Below are 24,900 nucleotides of genomic sequence, written 5' to 3'. Positions count from 1 at the left end.
AATTTAAATCACATCATCTTTAACATTGACCACAATTAAAAGCAAGCCCTTCACCATCGTCAACATGAATAAAAAAAAATGAAACAAGAAGTTTAAGTATATGCTTAATTGTCTGTTTCATGATCATCCGTTTGTTTCATGAGCTTGCCGTTTTATGTTGCAAAAAACTGGTTTGTATCACACAATTGCCGAGATCTATATAAGCCTGCCGAAGCCATATATGAATGCATGCATGTAGAATTCTTTCATTACACCGGACATTCATACTAGTCATCAGTATCGTTATAATTTATATTAGTATTGGCAACAAGTTTCTAAGTCACTTAAAGCATAAGAAGATGAAGGCAAAAAAGAGAAAGAATTATCGAGTGGACTCGAGCTGTGTAGCTTGAAAATGCATTTGACAAATGGATGAAAATGACGTTCTAAAAACTAACGGTTGTGCTGTAACAATTACTTAAATCTTTTAAGCTGATGATTATTTACAAAAAAGTAAACATAAAAAGTAATTTGCATAAATGGCTGTTTTTACTGTTTCCATAAAATCCGCTAATATGGCGATATACGTGAGCTTTACAAAATGGTCAATTAAGCAAGTGCAACAACAACAACAACAACATTAAAAATATTTATATTCAGTAAATATGTTTTTAAAAACTTGTATTATGATATGTGCTGAAAATGCTTAAGTGGAATGATTGTGGCGCACTTTCACTGGACAGGATTTTCGATTGTTTTTTTGAAAGTTTATGATGATTGTAAAATTTTTTAAGGCTTTTTAAAGACGTAATTTGGAAGAGATTAATAAAATTGATAATCAAAAGGTTTTGTAATATCAAAATATTGATAAAGTTGAGATTTAAAGATTAACGGTTTTGCAGAATTCAAATTTCAAGAGTTTTGTAGAATTCAAATTTCAACAGTTTTTAGAATTCAAATTTCAACGGTTTTGTAAAATTCAAATTTCAATGAATTTGTAAGATTCAAATTCTAACCGTTTTGTAAAATTTAAAATTCAAAAGCTTTAAAGAATTCAAATTTCAACGGTTTTGTAGAATTCAAATTTCAATGGTTTTGTAGAATTCAAATTTCAACGATTTTGTAAAACTCAAACTTCAACAGTTTTGAAGAATTTAAATTGACAAATCTTGTGAAATCAATTCAAAGCATCAATACTAAGTTTACTTTGATTTATCCGAGAAATCAAAGATTCCTGAGAACTAATTGAGATTCACCAGCCATTGAGTCTACAGAAAAGCAGCAAGTCTATTAGTAATGATTTATATTCCACATAAACAAGTGGAAATAACGCTAAAATATCTTGTTTGGAAGTATTTGAAGCTTTAAACATTTTATTATGTCCGAATGATAAAAGCTTAATAACAAATTTTATATTTTTCATTCAATCGACTGTTGTTGTTAGCCAATCATTTTTTTTATATTATCTGACAGCAATTTGACATGTTGAACCTGTTATGCAAATGCCTCACAAATATGACTGTGCACGACTCGTCGCTATTGTAATGTTTACTTCTTCTTAATCACTTCCAATTCATGATGACAAATAAGAATATCTCTATATTCGTCAATGGCACATCTTAATAGTGAGTTTGAGAGACGAAATGGAAACGCAATTAAGATTGCATAAATACTGATATGGACTGTCTTTCAATGAATGAATGAATTGTGGATGTGAAGTAAAAGTCAACTTAAGTGTCTCATTTTAAGGCACTCGATGCTCACATATATGCTGCCATATCACTTGCTAGTTTTGTTATTCATTTCGTCATGTGCTATTTTTAAGTCACTTAGAATTCCGCCCATACGACATATTCAAATGAATTTATAAAAACTGGTGCACAAAGCAGACCTAACGACTCGAACAAGTTGCTCGATTTTAGAGAGTTTAAGTCCACTTATTTCACAGTAATCTAACGCCTGCAACCTTTTTGTGTTTGTTGTGAGATTGCAAAAAATTACGAACATTTTTCCTCACTAAATTTATATTTCCGCATTTTGAGTCGTCTTCATCTCTGCTTATTGTTATTGTATATAAAGAATTTATTTTTAAAAAGGCACTCTTTAGCGCATTTCCCATTCACATCATGTGGCTTGATTATTCACTTTACGCGTTAAATTGTAAAGTGGACAGTTGAGTATGTAACAATCTTTGTGACGTTTGACTTTGCTAAACAAAAGGCATGAAAACTTTTACTCTCTGGGCTTTTTAATGACGTGAAATTTTTTTTGGTTGCAAATTGATTGCTGCGATGAGTTGGTCAAGGATGTGAAAGACTCACTTGAGATTTGTAATTTGAAATTAAATTTTTGAAACTTACAAAGAAAGTGAGAAGAATTCAAAATTTACAAAATTTATTCAAAATTTCAAAATTTACAAAACGGTTGAAAATTCAGTTTCAAAATTTGAAAAATTCCAAAAGTTCAAATTGATTGAAAAACCTTCAAAATTGATTAAAAGTTCAAAATTTACAAAATTTTAAATTTTACAAAACCGTTAAAAATTCAAATTTTACAAAACCGTTAAGAATTCAAAAATTGCATCTTAAATACTAATCTAGTCTATCTGCCTGAACAACCTCAAATACTCCTACAATAACCCCTTAACTTCTCTACACAATGCACTTTATAGTTTACTCACTTCTCTTCTTACTTCTTATTTCTTATTTCAATTAAATATTATAAAAAGAGTAAATTTTTATGAAGTGAAATTATTACTAAAATTTCCATAATTTTCACATCAACTTCTATTCGCTGTGAACCACATTGTGGAGTATTGTGTGCAAATGTTTTAAAAAATGTGAATGAATCTTAATAACCATCGTGGAACTTATTGTTCAAAACTTAATGATTTGAATTTAATTTTTTTGATTGAATTAGTTTTTTTATTTTATATAAATTATTATATATATATATTTTTATGGATAGTCGTGATTAAGTTGTAACATGCTTCTTTGTTAATTAGTTAAAATTGTTCAATCTCAAAAGATTTATTACTCATTTTTGTTGATTTCTACAGTCAGTAAAAAAAGGAAATTATAATTAAAGCAGATCTTTTCAGAGAATTAAGTTTTATTTCTAGAATAAATTTCAAGCATGAAGCCTGTGATTTATAGAGGAAAAGATTACGTATAATCATGCGATCAACCTGTAATCTTTAATTATCTAAAGCAGTGTTGTCTAAATCATGTGTCGCGACACACTGTTGTAGCGCAACACATGTTGCTGTGAACTGCGCAACATAAGTTGCCGCATATTGTGACACATATATTGAATTGTATTGTGACACGCAAAATGCTTTGTGTTGCGACTCACAAGTTGCACTATGTTGCGACACATAGGTTACTGCGTGGCACGACACATAGGTTGCCGTATACCACATCACATAGATTGCCGTGTATCACAACACATAAGATGTTGTGTATCGCGACTTATAGTTTGCCATGTCTCGCGTCACACAGGTTGGCCACTCCTGATCTAAAGTTAGTCAAATACAACATTTTTTTATTCAGAGCTCGTTTAACTTTTAGATATGTTAATGCTCGCTTGTTGTTTTAAATGTCACTATTGACGTAATATAAAAAAGAAGCCTCTCAACTCGTTATACTGCATGCATCGATCAATAGACGACTTGTGCATTAGCATAATGAATAGAAAGGAAATTTACAATTTAAATAAAATAAGATTAATTTTTAATCCAAGATCAAATTTTGTCAAGTATTTTTTTTGGGATTTTGGGATTAAGGTTAATTGAGGTTATAATCTTGGATTTAAGTCAAATTAAGCTAAATAGCCCAGAACAAAATGCAAATTAAGGATTAAATCAGGTGGTGACTTTAAATTAGAGACTAAGAATCCATAAAAGGATTGTAGATTTGTGCCTTAATTAGCATTAGGAGTTGTTCATGAAGAATGACTCATATTGGAGAGTTAAGAAGTAAATTGATCCAGTTTCTTGGGTATTGTCGATCGACTGGTCTTAGATATGATGCAGCAATGACTAATTTTATTACTCATCGTCAAAATGTGGCATTGACAGCATTTGTGATGTCGTCAGGTCACTTCAATGTCTCATCGACAAGACACATTGATGTCTTGCTATCAATGAGACAATAAAGTGGTGTGACATGATGTTGCATAGGTAGACCGACCACAGAATGTCAAAACACACCACATCCTCCAAGACGTCATTCCAAACCATCCCAAAAACCCACAAAAAGAGATACTCAGATCCAGATTAAATTCAACAACCCAAAACTTTCTCACACAAAATTTTCATTCTGCCTAGAACTTCTTAAGAGCAATTTGAGTGCCTACGGTAAAAAATCCATTATGGAACACGCCTTAGAATGATTTTAGAATATCAAAAAGAAGAAAGAAGGCACAACAAAAAAAAGACAAAATTGCTTAATGATTTTAAGTCAAACGTCAAACATTGAATTATTTGTCTGTTGAAAGATCGTCATTCTTACTAAGTATGTAGACACAACGATGAGGAATGTCAGCAAACCGCAAAAAATATGATTGAATTTATTGAGGTTTTCTGCGTCGTCTCTTATTCTTTAGTTATTCTATGGCTTCACGATATATTATTAAATTGTGTATCAGTGGTTCGCAACCTGTGTGACGCGACACAATAGAGAGACATGAGAATGTCATGAATCGTATGCCGTGTGTGGTTTTGATCGAAGCTAACCATCAAGGTGTGCCACAAGAAACAAAAGGTTGTCCACCACTGGTGTATATGAAGTGTATCATCTAAAATTGCTATAATGTAATAGAGGCGATGGATCCAGAACTCGAGAGAGAGATGAATGAAGCAATGATGTCGAAAAATTGAATCAAATCAAATTCTATTCTATCTAATGTAATAAAAATTTGTGGCTTTCTGATTGTTCACATGCTGTATATAGGAACAAAAGAGATGAGATTGAAACAGGAGGGGAGAACTATCCAAAAATTAATAAAAATCTTTACAAAATTTTATCACTGCGTATATAATTTAATTATAATAAATGATTTATGGACGCGATAGAGTTCAATCATCGGCTGTGATTGCTGTTCAATTTGGACTCATAATCAATGACCTTTTAACAGGCACAAATACATGATGAGATGTTTTGTATGAATATTATTTATAGACATGTTATATCTTTATTGCTATAACGGTGTCGCATGAACAAATATATTCGCATTTTGCCAAAGTTGATCGAGTCCAAGATTCTTTTCCTTCTTATTTCTTGTTTCGTTTGTGTCATAACAATGTAGAAATGATAATGAATGCTTATAAGCTTTTTTTGGCGTATTCACACCGTTACTAATTTTCCTCTTCCTTCTAATTTAATGTTCATTAATTTTGCGTGTGCTTTCATTGAATCTATTAGTTCGGCTAATTTTTTATGATAAATTGTCGCTAAAATACACTTAATTCCTTCAAAACTTGATGTTTGACGTCTGTTGTCGACAAATCTAAGCAATTATGTCACTTTTACTTCACAGCAATCAGTAAATTTAATTAAATACATTATTTGAAACCTTTTTTTGCAACTTATGTAAACAAAAGGGGAGTGAAACTACTATCAACTATTGAAATTTGAATCCCAAAAGTTCGTTGATTTGAAAATTGATATCAATTACAAAATATCAGCATAAATAAGTAATAATAACGTAATATTCAATGAAATATGAGCAGCAGCCATTAATCAAATGAATTTGACCCCGAAGAACTCAGCAGAAATCCAATAAATTCAGCTTAATTCCAGACCAAAACAAACCTTAGCCTACTCTAATCAATAAAACTTAATCCATCATATTCTCAATTACCAACAAAAATATACTCGACCCGATTACCCACACTTAGCACAACCGAATAAGTCTAATCCATCGATTCCAATAAATATCATCGATATTCTACCCGATAAGTCATTCATACAAATTCAGATATGGTGTGAATATGAGAATATAAAAGGCGATTTATTAGTTGACGATTTATTCAAATCAAGCACATTCCATCATGTTATTAGATATGATTATCATCAGCACAGCCTTCGAATAAAATGATTGTGAAAAAACGCGTTTAGATTATTTAATAAAGCTTTATTCAATAATCGTTAATATGTTTATTACTTAGCATTTTTTTGGCCTGTAAGACGACACGTACATAATGAGGAGATGACAAGAAAAAGCTAAAATATTTGTGCGTATGTATGTCATTTTTGAAGGGCTTAAGGTGGGTGCAGCTTGAAGACCACCTGTTGAATTGAGAAATACATGAACTTCAAACGCCTCGTTGCGATATCATCATCACCATAAATATCGGAGTTTAAACCACAAACACGAATTGATGCAAATGAATATTCAGTATATTATTCATTCATAAACTAGATACTAGCCACCAATTTGAATGTGAATGAATTGAGTCGTTTAGGATTTTTTATTTATTATCATAGTATTTTTATTACTATACATACTTGATGTAATCATTCATCTTTGTTGAAAGGTTTTTTTTTGTAAGTTATTGATCAGAGTTGGCCGTTTCTCATTTTGTGGCCACAACAATAGCATTTTTGCAAAACTCTCACTAATTTAAATTATCAATTTTGCCACTAATTAGCGTTAAGTAACGGAATGTTTTTAAGAAACATTAACAATAGCAAAAGATCCAGCTAATTAAGAACGATTTGTTTACAAATTATTATTCGCATTGTAAATTTTACAATTACAAGTCTTTCTACATTTCTGCATGCTATTTTACTGTGTTTTGCTTTAAGAACCGTTGCATATTCAGCAGAATATTACTTAATTGGATCATTATAGCATTCAATTTGATGAAAATTCATTTTTGCGCTTTTATTTGTGAACTTTTTCTTTTGATTTCGGCATAAATTGGAAAGAAATTCATTTTCTGTATGATTGTTGAGAGTTTATTAACTGGTTCTTCTATTTTCTGATGCCTAATATGGCATAAAAATATTTAAATTATTGTAATTTGTGAAATTTGAATATAAACAAATGAAACTGAGTTTTGTACTAAATTCAAAAGTTGATTTTTCCGTTACATTACATATTTGATATGTAATTTCAAAATTTTGATATGTAAATGTGTCAAATTCAAAAGTTTCAAATGTAAATTATCCGTTAAAATGGATCATCATGTTTTCAATGATTCCGGATGGAAATACGATATTCTACCAACTCTGCCATAAACAAACATCTGTGCATCTATCTATCTAATGTAATGAAGCGAGACAAAATTCATTTATTTCGCTCAATGTGACAAATACAAAGGAGATGATAGTTTCAAGTCACAAGTATAATACAGCGACTGGTTATTATCACAATATCATAAAAAGCTTAACAATAACAAGTGTTATTTACATAATCAAATAAAAAACTGGAGGCCTATGTGAGTGGCACAGTTGACAATAACAGTAGAAATAAACAAAAAGTCCATGAATGCGACGAGAGAGAAGCAAGTACTGGATAACAAACAATTGAATTGAATTGAGGCCCGGGCCTCAAGTTGAGTAATTTTTCATTTACATTACATACACTAAATTGATGTTTTATTTTCTCATCTCGTCGCAGTCGTTGTCAACGACTATGTCTTCTTCTTTTCCATCATTATTTCATAGTTTCTTTTCTGTGTCAATTTATGTCAAATGAAAATAGTCATTATCGTGGAGTAATGTCGCTTGAACTTTAGCGCCAATCAACACTCGAAAGGTTAATTCATTTTTCTTCAATTTTTCCAACTTCTCATCTTCTTCTGTTTCACAATAACTATAATAATAATAAGATATAACACTTTATATTATTAAGTGCAAGTATTGCACGCTGACATACACAGCGATGCTACAGAGAAGGAAATGTTGATGAAGAAGAAACATTTACAAAATAGCAATAAAGAGTTTGAAAGCCCTAAGACCTTTCATTTAAAGGCAGTCAGACTAGTTTGGAAGATGAAGTTGCAATTTTGTGTTTTGGCGCATTTTTAATGATCAAAGTAGGTCAGTCTAATTAAATTGAGATATTTATTTACTGGATCTGCTTTACAGGAAGCTCTGCTGACTAAATATCAAGTCAATCAGCAGAAATACAGTTCAATCAGCAAAATATCCAGTCAATTATCATAAAATATAAGTCAATCAGTTTGAAGATTGAATTTGTAAGTCATTTAATTAAACATCCAGTAATCCAGCAAAATATCCATCCATCTGTCTAAATATCCAGTCAAATAATTGAATATATAGCTAATAAGTATTCAATCAGATTATTTAATGTCAAGTTTAATGATATATTAAGGAATTTCACAAAAGATCCAGTGAGACTGATTGACTATTCGCAAATATCTAAACTTGATTTCTAGAATATCCAGTCAGAATCATTAATATCTATAGATTCAAAACGAGTTGTACTTTAGTCAGCTAGACAACAAGTCACATTATACTCAAGTCAACAAAATAAACCGCAACATCCAACTAACAAGCCATTAAAATTAACACTTAATCCATAGCCGAACAGTCAAAGCAACAAAATCAAATTACTTAGTTCATACATATATGATAATAATTTGCTAAACAAAAGCAGTCCATGCCATGTTGTCAGCTACAAATCGGCTTTTCATTTAAAGTCCATTATATCTGGATAGTTTGACGAAAGCGATGATGTATCGAAAATTATTATGAAATTGGCTAACAATGTTGATTATTGACACCTAATACTGATGTATGTGGTATATAAGCACGTGTGCGATAAACATTTCCTAGAAATAATCTCATCACTTTAAATTTTATGGCACAAAAAAATATTTATGCAAAAGAGGTGCGAGATTAGCCGACAATTTTAAGAAAAAAAAGACTCAAATATAAACATCGTGTCGCCTTTATAAGCCTTTCAATTCTGAGGAACAGATTCACTAACACAAACAATAAGCCTTAATACTCTTTTAAGTATTTTGATAAAAACTTTCAGCAATGTGAATCGATTTGTTGCTGCTTTTTTCGGAAATGACTAAGATTCTTCTTTGTAAGTATTGAAACTAAAGCTGAGCTTAAGTGGCTGAATCATAAATTTAATGATTACATAGGTACGGTGGAGCCTTTTTTGAAAAATAATAATAAAATCTTAATCACCGTGTTTATGATGAATAAGCATGCTTTTGCATAAAAAAACATCATTCGAGATTTATTTGGGTGAATCATTTAAGTAGGTTATGAGGAGGTAAGTCTTTGAGCATTATGTTGATCTCTTTTGAAATTTTGTTGTATTCTTGTGAGAAATCATTGAATTAATGGGAATTGAAGGTTTAAAGGGGTGTGGAACTATGTAGAATGTTTGAGGTTTTTGGGTGAAATTTTGAGTTTTTCAACGATTTTGTAGATTTGGAATTTTTAACGGCTTTGTAGAATTTGAAATTTTTAGGAGTTTAGCAAAATTTTATATTTTAACGGTTTTGTAGAATTTGAAATTTTTGGCAGTTTTGTAGAATCAAATTCTTTCAATAGTTTTGTAGAATTCGAAAATTTTTAACAGTTTTCGAAAATTTGAAAATTTAACGATTTTGTAAAATTTGAATTTTTCTTACAATTTTTAATAAATCAACAAGTCATAAACACATTTGCTTTCCTCCTCAAAGTAAACAACATGTAAAATCAGTCATTAATTCAAGTAATTCGTTAAATCTTAAAGCATAAGTACACCTTGAGTAACACAATAATACAACTTATTGAACTATAACACAGGAAATGTAAACCTTTTTGAAAAAAAATAAAAATAAATCTTAATCGGCATGTATGAAATGAATAAGCAGGCTTTGGTAGAAAAAAGTAGTCTTTTGCATAAAAAGCCATTTCTTTAAAGATTTCTATCGATGACTCAACAAGTTGGTAACAAACAAATAAGCCGTCTTGTGGATGCGGTTACCAACAATCTGCTTATGCTGCTTGAATATTATGTGCGGTTAGTAAGTAAGATTAGAAGCATATTTATATATTGAATATTTATTGTATAATAACAATTTTCTTTATGATGAGGCCATATCAATGCTCAAATTGTGCCTACAATCATGTGAAAATGAAGTGAAGCTCATGAATTTCCGCAAGCAGCAAAAAGTGAGAATGACGTGGAAACAATAAACTCGTGTGAATCATTGGCAATTTTTTGTACTATGCATATAGTATGGCATTTAAATAAATGAAAAAAAAAAGTTGTGAGTGAAGTTGTCACGCAACACTCAGTCAACTATATAGCAATTGTTATTCAATAGTAATTAAAATTGTAGATTTTTTTTTCTCCTTCAAAATTAAAATTCTTTTTAAAATTGCAATGCAATTACTTCCATCCAACAATAAAAATGAAAATATTTAACATTCCGTATCAATTAACTATTTGCCGTATTACTACTATGTGCTATGTATCTATTGTAGCATGATGTATTAAAATAAAGCTTCTAACGTCAATGGCAAAGTGATTATCTAATACAGTGGTTCGCAACCTATGTGGCGTGACACAGTAGTGTGACATTGATGTGACATGAGCCGCATGTTGTCTGAGGATTCGGTTGTAGCTTGCCCAAACTGTGTAGCACAACCTATGTGTCTCTAGTGTTGTGCAACCCATGTGTCGTGACACAGTGTGCCATGGAAATGTCACAAACCTATGGCATTTTCGACTTATCATCCAACCAAGATGTGCCGTGACACACAAGTTCATCAGCTTGGACAACAATGATCGAACAGCTTACAGTTAATGTAACACGTATCTCTAGCATATACTCAATACCTAGTCAGATTCTAAAACACATTAATGTTTGTTAATATGCATGCCATTAGTCTTGTCTTGTCTTGTCTTGGAATAAAAGTAAATTATTTTTCTTATTTTTTGGCACAAAGCGCGTACCATAAATTATTTCTTTGTATTCCTTCATGTAGCTTTAAAGGCTCACATACTGAGCGCTGAACTCCAGAACTAATTTATTCAGAATATCTTTTTTTTTATTTGATCATTAATTTGATCATGCCTTATGTTATACTTTATTTAACTTAATGAGAACGGTTTGGTTGGCTGATTTTGCAATTTTTTGTTGTATTTGAGGAGTAGTGACTGTGCATGCTTTGTGATAGCAGGTGTCACACCTTACTCTATATTTTATTTGATTTATCAGTTTATTGATAAGGACTTAAGGCGTGATACAATGACTTTCTTTATAAAAATAAATTATTTTAAAGTTCTTTTTTATGGAAGGTGTTTTCGAGAAATTTGCAGCACGTGATTGAGGGCACGTAGTGGTATGGGATTGGTTCAATAGGAAACTTTGAAATTTTGACGAAACTTTTTCAAATTTTAACGAAACCTTTGAAATTTTAACGAAACTTTTTTATAAATTTTAACAAAGCTTTTTCAAAATTCAAAGAAAAAATTTCAAAATTTAACGAATATTTTGAAATTGAGCTGAAACTTAATAAAAGTTCAACATTAAAATTGAAGATTTTTCAACAAAAATTATTAAAAAAATTAATTCCTTAAATTAAATTTCCAAAGCTCTACCAGAAGTAACTGATCCTCTACTTCCTCCATTATTATTCAATTGAACTAAACTCAATAAAAATTCATTGGCAATGTCAAAATGCGCCATCAAGCAATCAAAAAATCATTCAATATATATTTTTTAATTAAATATCACTTGATCGTTAATTCGAATTTTGTTTCTTCCTTGTTGCTCTCAAATATCATTTAATAAATAAATTAACTACCTAACTTATAAAAAGCCCAAGCAAACAACCAAGCATCATCATTTATATCAGTCAATTTTTCATTCAATGAATATTAATATATATTGGCTATTCAAAATCATTAATAAATAAAAATGTTCCGCACACAGGCGCTAATTATTTTAAAAGGTGGAGATGCCTTGTTTGTTATTCACAAAGAATACTAATTTGTGAGCTTGTTTCTCCTCTCTCGAGACCTTTTTTTCGCTTTAAATTTGATTTTATTGTATGTGAAAAATTGATCGTCATGTGGAAAATCTTTATTAATTGTCTATTATTATAAATGAATCAATCAAATGGAATTGAAACAATTCCTTGAATCACTTTTGCATTGAAATTCTATGAAAATTTGCGATTTAATTGATTTTGTAGGAATTGATATTGTAAACTGATTAGTATAATTTGAATTATCAACGGTTTTGTAGAATTTGAATTCTTAACGATTTTGAAGAATTTAAATTATTAAAGGTTTTGTAGAATTTAAACTTTCAACAGGTAAAATTTGAATTTTGAATTTACAACAAAAATTTCAAAATTTACAACGATTTCTTAGATTTTGAAGTTTAACAGCTTTGTAGAATTTAAAAATTTTAACGGTTTTGTAAATTTTGAATTTTTACAACATTGCAAAACTCAAATTTTCAGACTTTGAATTGAACTGAATTGAAGAATTGTTAAATCAAAAAGAATTAACATCATTAATTGTCATAATTACAATATGAATCAATCAGAAGTGATTAATATGTATAATTCCTTCAAGCACTTATGAATATGCAATAGCCAAGAGATGATTCAAGCTCATTTTTTTCTTTGTATTTCTAATGGGAATTTAATCAGATGCGGAAAAGCAGCTTTTTTTATTAAAACACACATAAATAATAATAATATCCACAAACACATACAATGTGCTGCATTTAATAAGTATGTAAGTAGCAGTAGGAAAGAAATGAGTCAGCCTAGCTGAACAACACACAAAACTAAAGCAAAAGAGATCCATAATAACGATAAGTAATGAAAAAAGGGAAGCAAGTCATACAATTTAAAGACTAAAGTGGAAAGGACTATAAAGCCATAAAATTATCCGATTCCATCTTTTTTTTCTGTTTGTTATTTTTGTTCTTACTCATGGAAATAAAGGAGAAGCAGTGAGAATATTACATAAAAAGTGGTTTTAAAACAACAATCGATCTTTATTTATATTTTCATTTCAATTCTTATGCTAAGAACACAACTCGCCCATGAAGAAGTGCTGCCACGAAGAAACGAGATACGAAACAAGCACAAAGAAGACTTTAGAAGAAGAAAATGGCGTTGGACTCTTTGTGAGTATTGTGTAGATTTTCAAAAAGTAGATTCAGATAAGATCATGAGTAAGAAATATTTTTTTCTAGTTCTCAATGCGCTCGAATTGGTTTGATGGCATTTGACTTTTGGAATTTTTTTTATGGGATTTTAATTAACGGTTGTTTATTATTTGAATTTTTAATTGGGTTGCTTTTTAGATTTTAATTAAATGTGAAGTTATCTTGTTATGTTGATTGGCATTTCTATGCTTTATAAGCATAAACATATTTTATCATTAATTAATTACTCAATTTTATTTAATAAATTAGCATTTTTGGATGAATTCATTTCTAACGGACATTTTGAATTTAAAAGATTGATGTGTAAAAATTTGATATGTAAAATGTTGATGTGTAAAAAGTTAAAATTGAACAAAAAATTGCAAAAACATGATTTTCTTCTAAAATTCTCAATTCTAACCTCAAATTATAGTTCCCAAACCTCAAATCATCAACAGAACAAGCAAAAATTCCAAAAAAATCAAACATTTTTCTAGGTCATCGTCATTCTTAAAAACTTAGCAATGAACTATGATTTAATGATAATTTGCTAACATGGAATTTGTGTAGCATGTCATATTAAGTTACAGTTTTACGTGTAAAATTCTTTCGAGTGATTTTTCATACAAATTAAAATTCTTTGCAAAAACGAAATGTAATGCGATTGTTGAACATGTTTCGGGTCAGTCAGATATATAATTTAAAGTAACATCTTGGTGTCCAGTGGGACATAAGAAAATTTGCATGAAACTAAAACATCAAAAAAAAAAGAGAATGGATATACTGAACACAAACGCACCTACATCATGTTGTCTTTTATGAATATTATATACAGACACAACCGAGTCTTTTTTTTTCATATTTCTTTTTGAGTTTCATGGTCTCCACATGGATTGAAGTAATATAAGACTTCTTGCGAAGCAATTTGTTGTGGAAAAATGAAGTTGTTTACTGTTTGATTGTCTATTTGCTGCTTAACTCTTTTAATTTAATATTATTCGATGCGGTTTTTTGCTCTCAATTAATGTGCCATGCTATAGAATCAGTCTGTGTAAAATCTTTTGAATTGATCACTTCCTCGAGTAGAACAAGCCAAAAAACTTTTCGAGTCACTAAATGAATGAATTAATTTAAATTGAAATTTATTCAATTAAATACAATAATTAATATACTAATATGATTAATTTCTATATTTTTGTGAAGTATATAATTTCATAGAAAAATAATACAAAATGAATTTTTTACTTTTTTTGTGAGTTACGTAAACTCCACGTTACGTAAAAATACGTACGTAAGATGTATTAATTTAGAACTTTACGTAACCTCCTAAAATGCGCTCTCAACCGGCAGTCACGTGTAACCCCATCCAAACTGGATTTCTTCTTAACCATTATACGGCTGTGGTACGAACGACAAGAGACCCAGTTGATGCTTTGCTGCCGTATGTTTTCATTATATATCCATCGTACAAAGACACGCTCGATTTTTTTTACACCGCTGATCTTTTTTCTCTGCTTCTTTTTTATACTTTTTTGTTAAGTCTTGTGTTTATATTCAATTCGCGATATTGAAAAAGAGAAGCAGAGAAACAGAAGAAAAAAAAACTGGTTTTTAAATTTACTCTATAGTAAAATTTTCTTCTTATTACTTTTTATTGCTTTTCTGTGCTTGCTTTTTTGCTTGCTTATGCATACGCTACATCGATTCTTTTTTTTTTGTATTCATCGTGCATAATGAAAGTGTATTAGCGTAAATGGACCCAGTGCCGTTTTGTTTACATTTCGGCTATTGCTTTTCTTCACTTCATATCTACTTATTGCACGATATAGCTGCTGTGCTTGCTTGTGTAATTACAAAACCGTGAAATGAAGTTCTAATAGTTTTACATTTTTTTTCCCTATTTTTCAATTCCATTTTACATGCTCCAAAATCATCGCTCTTTTTAGGTTTTGACGTAATATACAGCACGATAGAAAGAAAGTAATGAGATTTGTTTATGTTTTTATCTATTGAGGAAGTAGACCCTATATTGATATGAGCATACTGAGAAATTTTGACATATTTATTTTTCATTGGAAGTAAGTATGAGTGGGTCAAGATTACTTCATGGTGAGTTTTGACAATTTTTTAAACAAGAAACTTCTTAAGGGTTTTGGTTTGATTTATGGTAAAATTTTAATGGGTTATTGGATGTAAACAGTTGAATTTAGGTTGAAAGAAGTTGCAACACTGTAAATTTATTACATTTGTAGACTAAACAGCATAAATTTGATAGAATTTCTAATTTATTACTAATATGCACAAATAATTGAATTATTTTTTGTTTACTAAATTGTAAATTAAGAATTTTACTACATTTCCTGCAGAATTACCTAAGCATTCTTACATAAATCGCTTTGCTCACTCCTAAATTATAGATTTTTACAATTTAAATGCAAATAAGCGGTAAATTGAGTTAGAAATTAACAATCAAAAGTCTGAAGTGGAACATTCCCGCCAAAAACTTCAAAAATTGAATTCCTTTCAAATAGCCAAACTCTTGACAGTAACAATGTATCCCAAGACAGTACTTCAATCTGCAGGTGCAAATCCAACACAAAAGTTAACCAACACAGCAAGAATAATAAACTAATGTTCTCAGCATTTAAAAGAAACATTCAAAAGTAGCATGAAAAGGTCTTTCTCAAAGTAAATTTTATTAGACTCAATGTATACAATCAATGTAAACAGCTGAATTACATCCTAATCTATGAAAATCATTTTATACTACTTAGATTGGACGTAAAGATAAATAAATATCATAAATTCATCAAAAAATAAACAAAATTCTTAGAAAATTTAATGATAAACAAAGCAACAGCTGAATAAGCTAGAAAAGAGTTCAAAATTAAATTATCCGTTATCTAATTCACAAAACCTGAACATTTATTGACTTATTATAGAGAAAATATAATATTGAGAAAGACACACTGACTACGCCCATGCCTCGTCATATATTATAAGATATTAGCATATATATATAAAACAGCACTTGGAGGTGAACCGTGTTTGAGTATAAGCCATGAGTTTATGGCAGAAAGGAAAAAAAGCAATGTAATTAACACAAAAAGAGACTTTACATTTTGTGCCTGTGTGTGCAAAATTTTTATACTTATATTTATGTCTTGGAAAAAGAAGCTTTTTATGTCAACTCACCTCCTTTTCGTGAATTGAGACTCTCTTTTTTTGTCATGCACTTTATGCTTGATTTGCACAAAAAAAGAACTGAATTAAAAGACGTTTTTCAGCTTATAATTTCAATTTTCCAATTTGTTTTCTTCTTGTCACACTCAGCACTCTGTTGTGCCTGTTTCTTATTACAAACTTTATGCTTATTTGGTTGATTCAATAAAAACGGTATTGAAAATTTATCCAGCAAAGTATGAAAAATTGAATTTTGACTCCGATATTGCAACTGCCTTTTATTTTCGAGCGTCAATTTGTTATGGTAATCTTGCAAATTCAATGGCGTTGCCAGTACCATAAAAGTACAAGAGATAAAATTTCAACAGCATAATGAAAACATAACAGAAACATTCGCAATGTGTCGCAAATTAGATCAATTATGAAAGTTTGAATGCTAAAATATAAAAAATATGGAGCACAAATCTCGCCTCATGCTATGAAACTATTAATAAAAAAATATGTATATCTATTAAGGAGGAGAAGTAGTTTATTGTACAATAATAGTCTTTTTTCTTCTCTTTTATCTCATCCACTTGGATGTATGGGGTGCATTGCTAGTGATGTTTTTTAGTATTGCTCTATTACCCCTTCTCACTTGATTCTCCAATATGCATCCAGAGGGTGTCCCTCCGGATAGCAAATTCCCAAAAAGTATCCACCAACCTCAAACCCAATCCCACTCCATTCGCGAAGCCAACATCATAACAAAATGACCCCATTAAGGCATACTACTCACTCCAAAGCATATATATTGTACATCTCCAAAGCTCCTTAACTTCTTATCATAATATGTATCCAGAGGGTCACCCTCCGGATAGCATTTCCCTAAAAGCATCAACCAACTTAAAACCTAATCCCACTCCATTCGCGAATCCAACATCATACTTAAATGACCCCATTAAGGCATACTACTCACTCACAAGCATATATATTCTCTGATTAGTAAGACATTGAGCTGAATGAATGGATATAGAAAGCCTATTGTGTCATTATCTATTCGCTTTGCTTCTTCTCTTTTATACATTTTTTTACAACTGTCCACTTTAGAGATTCCCTTCTTTAAGCGAGAGGAATCAGCTCGTGAAATTAGATTGATGAGAAATAACAGAAGCTTGCATGATGAAGGGCAATAAGCATATAGACGATATGATATAGTACACACGAATGTTATTTTGTAAAAAGTCCCGTAAATCTTATAATTTAAATCGATTCTGGTAACTGTGTGCGGTGCACGACTTTGAGAAATGATGGAGGTGATTTTTGCAATTAATCTGAGCCATATGCTGTTCAGTTTGCAATATTTGACTCACGTCATAGAGCAATCTAGTGATCTGAATTTTATAAACATTTCTTAATTCTTTTGTAGTCGTGTGCCTTAAAATGACTTTCTACAGCCTACAAAGATATATATCTATGATATCACGGCATGACTTGATGATTACAGACTGATAGTAGATTCTGAAGTATTATTTAATTAAGCTTAATAAATATTAATGTGCATACTTATTACTGAGAACTGTGTCACTTTTGCAAGCATTATAATAAACACTTGAAATGCTTATGACACTCTGTGATAAAGCTGAATGTGTAATTTACTATGACACTATTTATAATTGATGCAATTCACAATGCAGTTGTATTAAATACATATGTTAATTCTGTTTTTAAATTCGTTGCTCCAAAAAAAAAGGTTTTTTGCTGAATAAGGAGTTTAAATTACTTTTGCTTAAAAATGTAGACATTTGAAATTATGAATGCAAGTTTTAAGTAAATTAACGTTCAATATTAGTCAAAATATAGCTTTATTTAGATGTTTAGTGACTAAATGTTTGAATATTTGAAGGTTATATTTTGAGAAAATTGGTAAAACTTGAAATTTTTATGAATATGTAATGATTTGGTTTTGGTGTTCAAGAGTAAGACTGGTAATTTAATTTATTACCGATGGTGAAATCAAGTACGTAAGTGAATCTAATTGTTAAATAAATTTGGTGTCTTAATCAATCTAGTACATTATTAATTCTAGTACTTTAGTAAATTTGATGCTATTTTAAATCTAGGACTTTATTTAATCTAGTACATGGGTAAATCAAGCACTTTGGGAAGTCTAGATGTTTACTAAGTCTATTACTTTAGTAAATCTAGTATAACCGATTATTATAAAACACCCAAAAAACTCAGTAAACCACACACGATTGCCGAAAGCCAAGAAACCATAAAACAATAAGAATGACCACAAAAAATTAGCAAATGGAAAGTAATTTCCCCTATTATGACTCAAATAAATTAATTTGCTATTATTTAATTTAATTTGTAGGGTGTAAGCAAATGCTTAATTGAATTTAAATGCTTTTAAAATCAAATCAAAGCAGCCAATAGCTTTCTATTTTTCCAGTAAATTAACAAATAACTCTCCCCAGAAACATGAGCTGCTTCTAAGTTGATAAACAAGCCTTATCATGCACTTGAGAATCAAAGAATGAAACTCGATACTTTTGAACCTCTAAAACCAGCTTTTTTTCTACTTTTTCTTTTAAGATATGTTTCTTATTAGATACATACATGTGTATAGTGATGAATAACAATATATTATAGAAAATATTCGCTTTGATAGTGGATACAATTGAGAATTAGAAATCAGCGCTTACAAGATTTAAGCAAAATGGCAATGAAATACGTGCATACGAATGTAGAGAATGAATTTTAAATTTTCCATAGCCATACACAAGAGGCAGGCCAGGCATAAAATAAAAAGATAAGTAGTGACTGGTGTGTAGATTTGGTTTTTTTTTCTTTTCGTTCAAAACAAATCAATTTTTAAATGCTCTTAAAAGAGAATTTATGCGCGCAAGAAGTTTTTCAATCCATTCATTCATTGAACATAGTAATCATTTCAATATAATATCAGAATATAAAAACTAATTCGCCTTGAACAATCTTGTTTCCTCTCAAAATATGTATATATAAAAATCAATGCTGCTGACTACTGACTTCGACTACACATTTATTACAAAGAACTTGTAGGAAAGTTGGTGTTTGGTGTTGAGTGGGATTCGGCTATTTAGCGCTTTTCTAGACAATTTGTCAATTACTTTAATTTCGATTTATAGATTGAGTCATTTTAAATATTGAATTATTAGATAATGTGAACTGATTTGATTGATTTTTAACTGTATTTTTAACGTATTTCTAAAGTTTAAATTCATAACGATTTTTATTAATTTGAATTCTTAAATGTTTTTATGAATTTGAGTTCTTAACGTATTTTTTCAATTTGAATTTTCAACGTATCTTTTGAACTTCGAGCATATTTCTGAATTTTAGAATTCAAGCTCCCAAAATTTGAATTTTAACGTATTTCTAAAATTCAAAATTTACCGGCTTTTTAAAATTCAAAAAGTTCCCGCATTTTTCAAACAAAAAACCACATCAATGTTTGCTTTGATTCATTCAAATCAACTTTAATTAGCTCTACTCAGCCATTCAACCATCCTAATCATCTCATTTTTATCTCGACTAAACCATTAATCAAGACAAAGAAGCCCAATGATGAAGGTAAATGCTCTGATAACTGAGATTTATTCAATGTTAAAGTCACTCATGCAGATAATCAGTCAAAACGAGAATCCACTTGTGAGAAGCAGAAAAAGAGCTACAAAAACATGTTTAACGCTGTTCTACAATTGATTCGTACGTTTTTTCGCTTGGGCTGTACAGTTGAATTAATAAATATTTAATTACCCCCGCATGCTGCAAAATATAAAAGCGACATAACCATTCAAACAACATTTTTTATTATATTTTGTCGTTACTCGCTAGACTTTGTGACTAGAGACGAACGTGTAGATTGCGAAAAATAACGTAATTCAGTCCAAATGGAACGTAGTTCTATAAGTTGTTCAAGAACATTAGGCAATTTATAAAAAAAAATGCTTTTTGTTTGGACATTTTTTGCCAGCCTGCCTATTCAATTTTATTATTGTGATATTTCCCAGAAAAACGACTAAAAAAAATAATGCACAATATTTCCCATCGTCGATGCAAACAGCACTAGATTTCATCTATTGTAGTGTCTACATATCCAAGAAGGAATGTGAGATTATGTGACATAAAAAATATAAATCTTTAACCTTATTGTTGGGATCACGTCTATTGCCAATATAGGTGTACACACACAACATGATTCATTTCCAGGTAGAAAAAAAGAAGAAGAATTCAACCTGGAAAGTGACGTGAAATTCTTAAAGAAATAGAAAATGGGAAAGAGGAAGATGGAACATAAAAAAATCTCAAATCGTCATGATGTCTTGAAAGGAAGTTTCTAATTTTTTAAGACAATTACCGGAGAGTAATCCATGACGATGACTATATATACCTTAGAAGTTTAGATGACGAGACTTGAGAAAAAAGTCCATTAAGTGAGAGTCATGCACACGCAATGTCGAGAAGTGAATAGACAATAATATTTAAAGACAAAAGGGGATGGAATGAAGCAGAAACATGTTAATAGAAAGTGGCTTAATGGATGTGTTTTTTTTAATTCTTTTAATGCTCTCGCTCACTCTTTTTGACTCAGGATTCAATTATTGAGGAAATTGAAGCCCATTTTCTCTTTCTCTTTACGTATTCGTAATACAGTGTATGGCAGTGGTGGGCAACCTTTTGTTTTTCGTGGCCTACTTTGATTGTGAGGCTCGATCAAAACCTTACACAATATACGGTTCTTGGAATTTTCAAAAATCTTTGTTTGTCGCGTCACACAGGATGCCCACCTCTGATATACACAATAATGTAGTCCCGGTTGTAATTAAGATCCGCAATTTATCAGACAAGCATCAGGTAGTTATTATTTTATGTGACCAAACTTAATAAAATGTGAGCCAACGAGACAATGTCTCACGAGAGTGATAAATGAAATTGTCTTTTTTTTGTTAGAGAATGAACCGTTAAAAAATATTAAGTGGTAAATAATAAAGATATGTGGATGGCTTGCGGGCAAACATATATGACTCTCTAAAATAAAACGACGTACTTTCGACGTTTATTTCTAATCTTTTTAGCGCAATTCAGCAAATATTTGGGGCCTTTTGTTGATTGACAAGCTAATCATGTTAGGCAACAGACGTGGGACACTGATAATTAAAACTTAATTTGAAAGTATTGATTGCAAGTATAAATCCGGTCTGTACAGCGTCATTTGACATGAAAGACGCAATTTTTTTTCGGCTTTCTTCAAATTGCGTCTTTTAAAATACACGAATTTATTTGCTTTTCTCCATGTAAGGATTACGTTTTAATTAATTTTTAATTTGTTGTTACACAACTGGATGTTATACTTGTGAGAAGTAAATGATCCAGTGAAAGAGAATTCGAAATTTTCGAAGAAATTTGTTTTAATTACTTTGTAGCTTGTTGCTGTACATTTCTTCTAGTTTGCTATGTCTTACTTTGTTGCTTTGAGATTCTTGAATGAGATATTTGTGGCTTTAATGTGCTGAATTTGATTAAATTGTAGTTTTGTTGAGATTTTGTCGATGTAAATAGAATTTATACTAGATTGCTTAGATTTGAATTTGAAATGTTCGTTAATTTGTAATCAAAAGATCCAGTTCAACTATTTCAATTATAATCTACGATTTTGAGACTTAATTGACAATTTCGCTAGCCAGAAGACAAAGAAACCTAATTAAAATCGCATGATATGACTTGCAATTCTCAATATCGAGATCCAGTGAAGTAATAAGCTGTAAACAGCGCTCAGAGCCAACGACCAAAAGCAACCTAATTACTTTTTTTGCTCTTTTTAACTGTTTTGAAATGTTATACATATTAAAAGATTGTAGATCCACAAAAATTAAATGAAACAATGGTGAAATAGTGAAATAGAGGCAAGAAAGTTTGCCTTTTTTATTTAAAAAAACTTATTATTTCAAATATATAGTACCTTATACAATGTGAGAATTGTTTTTCTTTTCTTTTCCTCTACAATAATTTTTAATTTCTTGTTTTTCTTTCAGATTATTAAATGAAATGAATCGTTTTTAATGCCTAGCATTTTTCGTGTATTTTCAGTGCCTGCTACTAGTTGTACTTTTTATTTTTTCTTCTCTCTGTAGTGTTATAAATAGATATTCAATCTTTTTTTTTTTTTTTTTCATTTATTTGAAGAGAAGAAAAAAAGGCAAGTATAAGAATGAAAGTGTCTATACAGACGATCAAGAAGAGGAAAAAAGTTCAATTCCGCATCGTAGATTTTTAAATTTTTAGAGTGAATTTTTAATTGCATAATTACTCTAGTCTGTCTTAATGTCCTTAAATTCTGAGATTTGTTTTGTAATTTACTTAATTTATTATATTTTGAATCCTTCAATGATACTGAATTGAGGTTATGATATTTAAAAGCGTAAATCTTCCAAGTTAATGTGATATTTTGCGAGATTTACTTGTGTAGATTTATAGCTGTAGTTCAGGAATAAGAATATTACTAGTATTTTCAATTTAAAGACAAGATTATTTAAGAAATGTAGTAGAATGCAGGAAAGATGCAGTAAATGGACTAGATTTTGCATTTTTATATAAATTCTACTAGATTTTTTGATAAGGAATGAAAGATGTACTAGATTTTTTAATGAAATATTAAAAATTAAGTTGTCCACGAATTTAGTAGTCAATCAAATTTACTAATCTAGTACAAGACTAGCTATAATGATTCAGTACTAGAATGAGATAATTTAATACTAGAATAAGTATAAAAGTACTAGAATTAGCTATTTTAGTACTAGAATCAGCTATACCAGTACTGAAACAATCTATTTCAGTACTAGAATAAGTAAGTTCAATACTAGATTCCATAATTCAGCATTAGAATTCTTCAAAACCTGTCAATTCATCTCCATCTTCTAAAAGTAACATCTAAGATCGAAAAATGTCTCTAAAACTTCACTTGAAAAATCGTCAACAGGTTCCTTTAAGATCTCCTTAAATATCTCTCGAATCTTAAGCTAAATCAATTTTTCATAAGATTTGTACCCGTCATGCCCGACAGCATTCTACTTCACCTTAAGTAAACATACACTCATATTTTTTGGGACACATAAAATAAACTTTAATCGTACGTGTTTTTTACAATATTTAGGTATTTCTTATTTTTTTTATTTGTTTGACTTTTCTTCTCTTACTCGTTTTAATATGACAAAAAAATATACAGCTCTATGTATATAATGTCATTAAACAAACGAGTCAGGTAATATTATTTTTTTTCTTCTCTCTTCTTTCATTTTCTTTTTCTTATACGATACACACAATAAACAATACATATGCAGCAAGCATGGGAAGCAAGACATAAGAAAATAAAGTCTATTGCTTGCAGTCGCAGCAGCGAGAAAACAAGTTTCTTCCAAGGAATTAAGGTGTGTGTGTAAGAAATTCACATAAGAAACTAAGTTCTTTAATTGGATGTATTCATCAATCATGTACAGGGAGATGGCAGATATAGGATTGATGATAGATTGAGGATGGCTGGAGAGATGGGATGTATCTAGGGGAGATAGTCCTGAATTTTGATAGAATTCATGAAGTTTTCGCTGTTTATCAGGGTTTAAGCATCAGCAGTGCCTCGGACACTGTCCCCTGGGTATTCTAGTTGCTCTGACTAAGTATCAGTGTGCATTGGGTACCCTGGGCACCCTAGCTACCCAGACTAAAGCAGCAGGGCTGTTTTGCATTAATAGAAACGAATAGAAGTGATCTGATCAGAACTGTGTTCCACCAGGCAGGGTTAAGTGACACCCAAACAATGAAACAGACCAGAAATCAAGTTATGCGCGCCAATAATCCCTTATGCGCCACTGGATATCTGTCATTGTGCCATAGACCCAAAATATTTATAAAATAGTAGATTTTTATCACAAAAAAATGTATTTTAAGGACAAGAATTAATGTTTACATAGGATCGAGTATCAGCGGGAGTAGATTAAGACGACTCATCACTTTACAATGGTCCACCCTTCATGTATTTTTTTATATTATTTTACATTTTCCCTCTCACACTCAATTTCTTACTAATATTTACTTATGTGTATATGTGAATAAGCATCATGTTTATGTGGCTTTCGATTATTAATTAACATAAAATATTATTTTTTTTTTCTTTTTTGAATAAAAAATATTTTTTTATTAGTCCTACCTGATCGATATCGCTCAATTAAAATCCCGTTTAATCTCTATCCTTAATTTCTTTTAATATTTTTTCACTTTAAAAAAAAATTCCCAAAATATTAAATTTTATAATGGGCTATTTTTATTATTATCCAACTTCTATGTGTTGTTTATATTCTCACAAATGCATTATATTTTCTTTTATTTTTTTTATCTATTTCTTTCTCATTGATATAAGGCACTAAAATTCACTTAAATTTATTATCTTATTTTATCATTTATTATTTGCAATAATATCGGTTCAGAAATGATAACTAAACACAGAAATCTCAAAGAAATAAAAAAAATATCGGACCGCGTAGAGCTATGCTACATTATACTCTCAA

The 24,900-nt window shown here is 30.1% G+C and overlaps 2 protein-coding genes and 1 long non-coding RNA gene across 3 annotated transcripts in view; 2 read left to right on the top strand and 1 right to left on the bottom strand.

Moving 5' to 3' along the window:
* Positions 1-24,894, bottom strand: part of Sema1b (Semaphorin 1b) — a 31,554-nt gene extending 6,660 nt beyond the window's left edge. The window contains exon 1 of the mRNA XM_070646932.1: positions 24,543-24,894. The gene's annotated coding sequence lies outside the window, so the exon portion shown is untranslated. The remainder of the gene's footprint in view (positions 1-24,542) is intronic.
* Positions 12,765-13,281, top strand: LOC139095564 (uncharacterized). Its single transcript, XR_011544879.1, has 3 exons — positions 12,765-12,934; positions 13,014-13,111; positions 13,181-13,281. It is a non-coding gene; the product is annotated as an uncharacterized lncRNA (long non-coding RNA).
* The window catches only part of LOC139095554 (uncharacterized), a 132,974-nt gene continuing 129,294 nt past the window's right edge, over positions 21,221-24,900 (top strand). The window contains exon 1 of the mRNA XM_070646945.1: positions 21,221-21,232. The gene's annotated coding sequence lies outside the window, so the exon portion shown is untranslated. The remainder of the gene's footprint in view (positions 21,233-24,900) is intronic.

Source organism: Chironomus tepperi, unplaced genomic scaffold (assembly GCF_022539635.2).
Source record: "Chironomus tepperi strain 1889 unplaced genomic scaffold, CSIRO-AGI_Ctep_v1 contig_364, whole genome shotgun sequence".
Taxonomy (NCBI): Eukaryota; Metazoa; Arthropoda; class Insecta; order Diptera; family Chironomidae; genus Chironomus; species Chironomus tepperi.
This window is presented reverse-complemented; position numbering and strand designations above follow the sequence as displayed.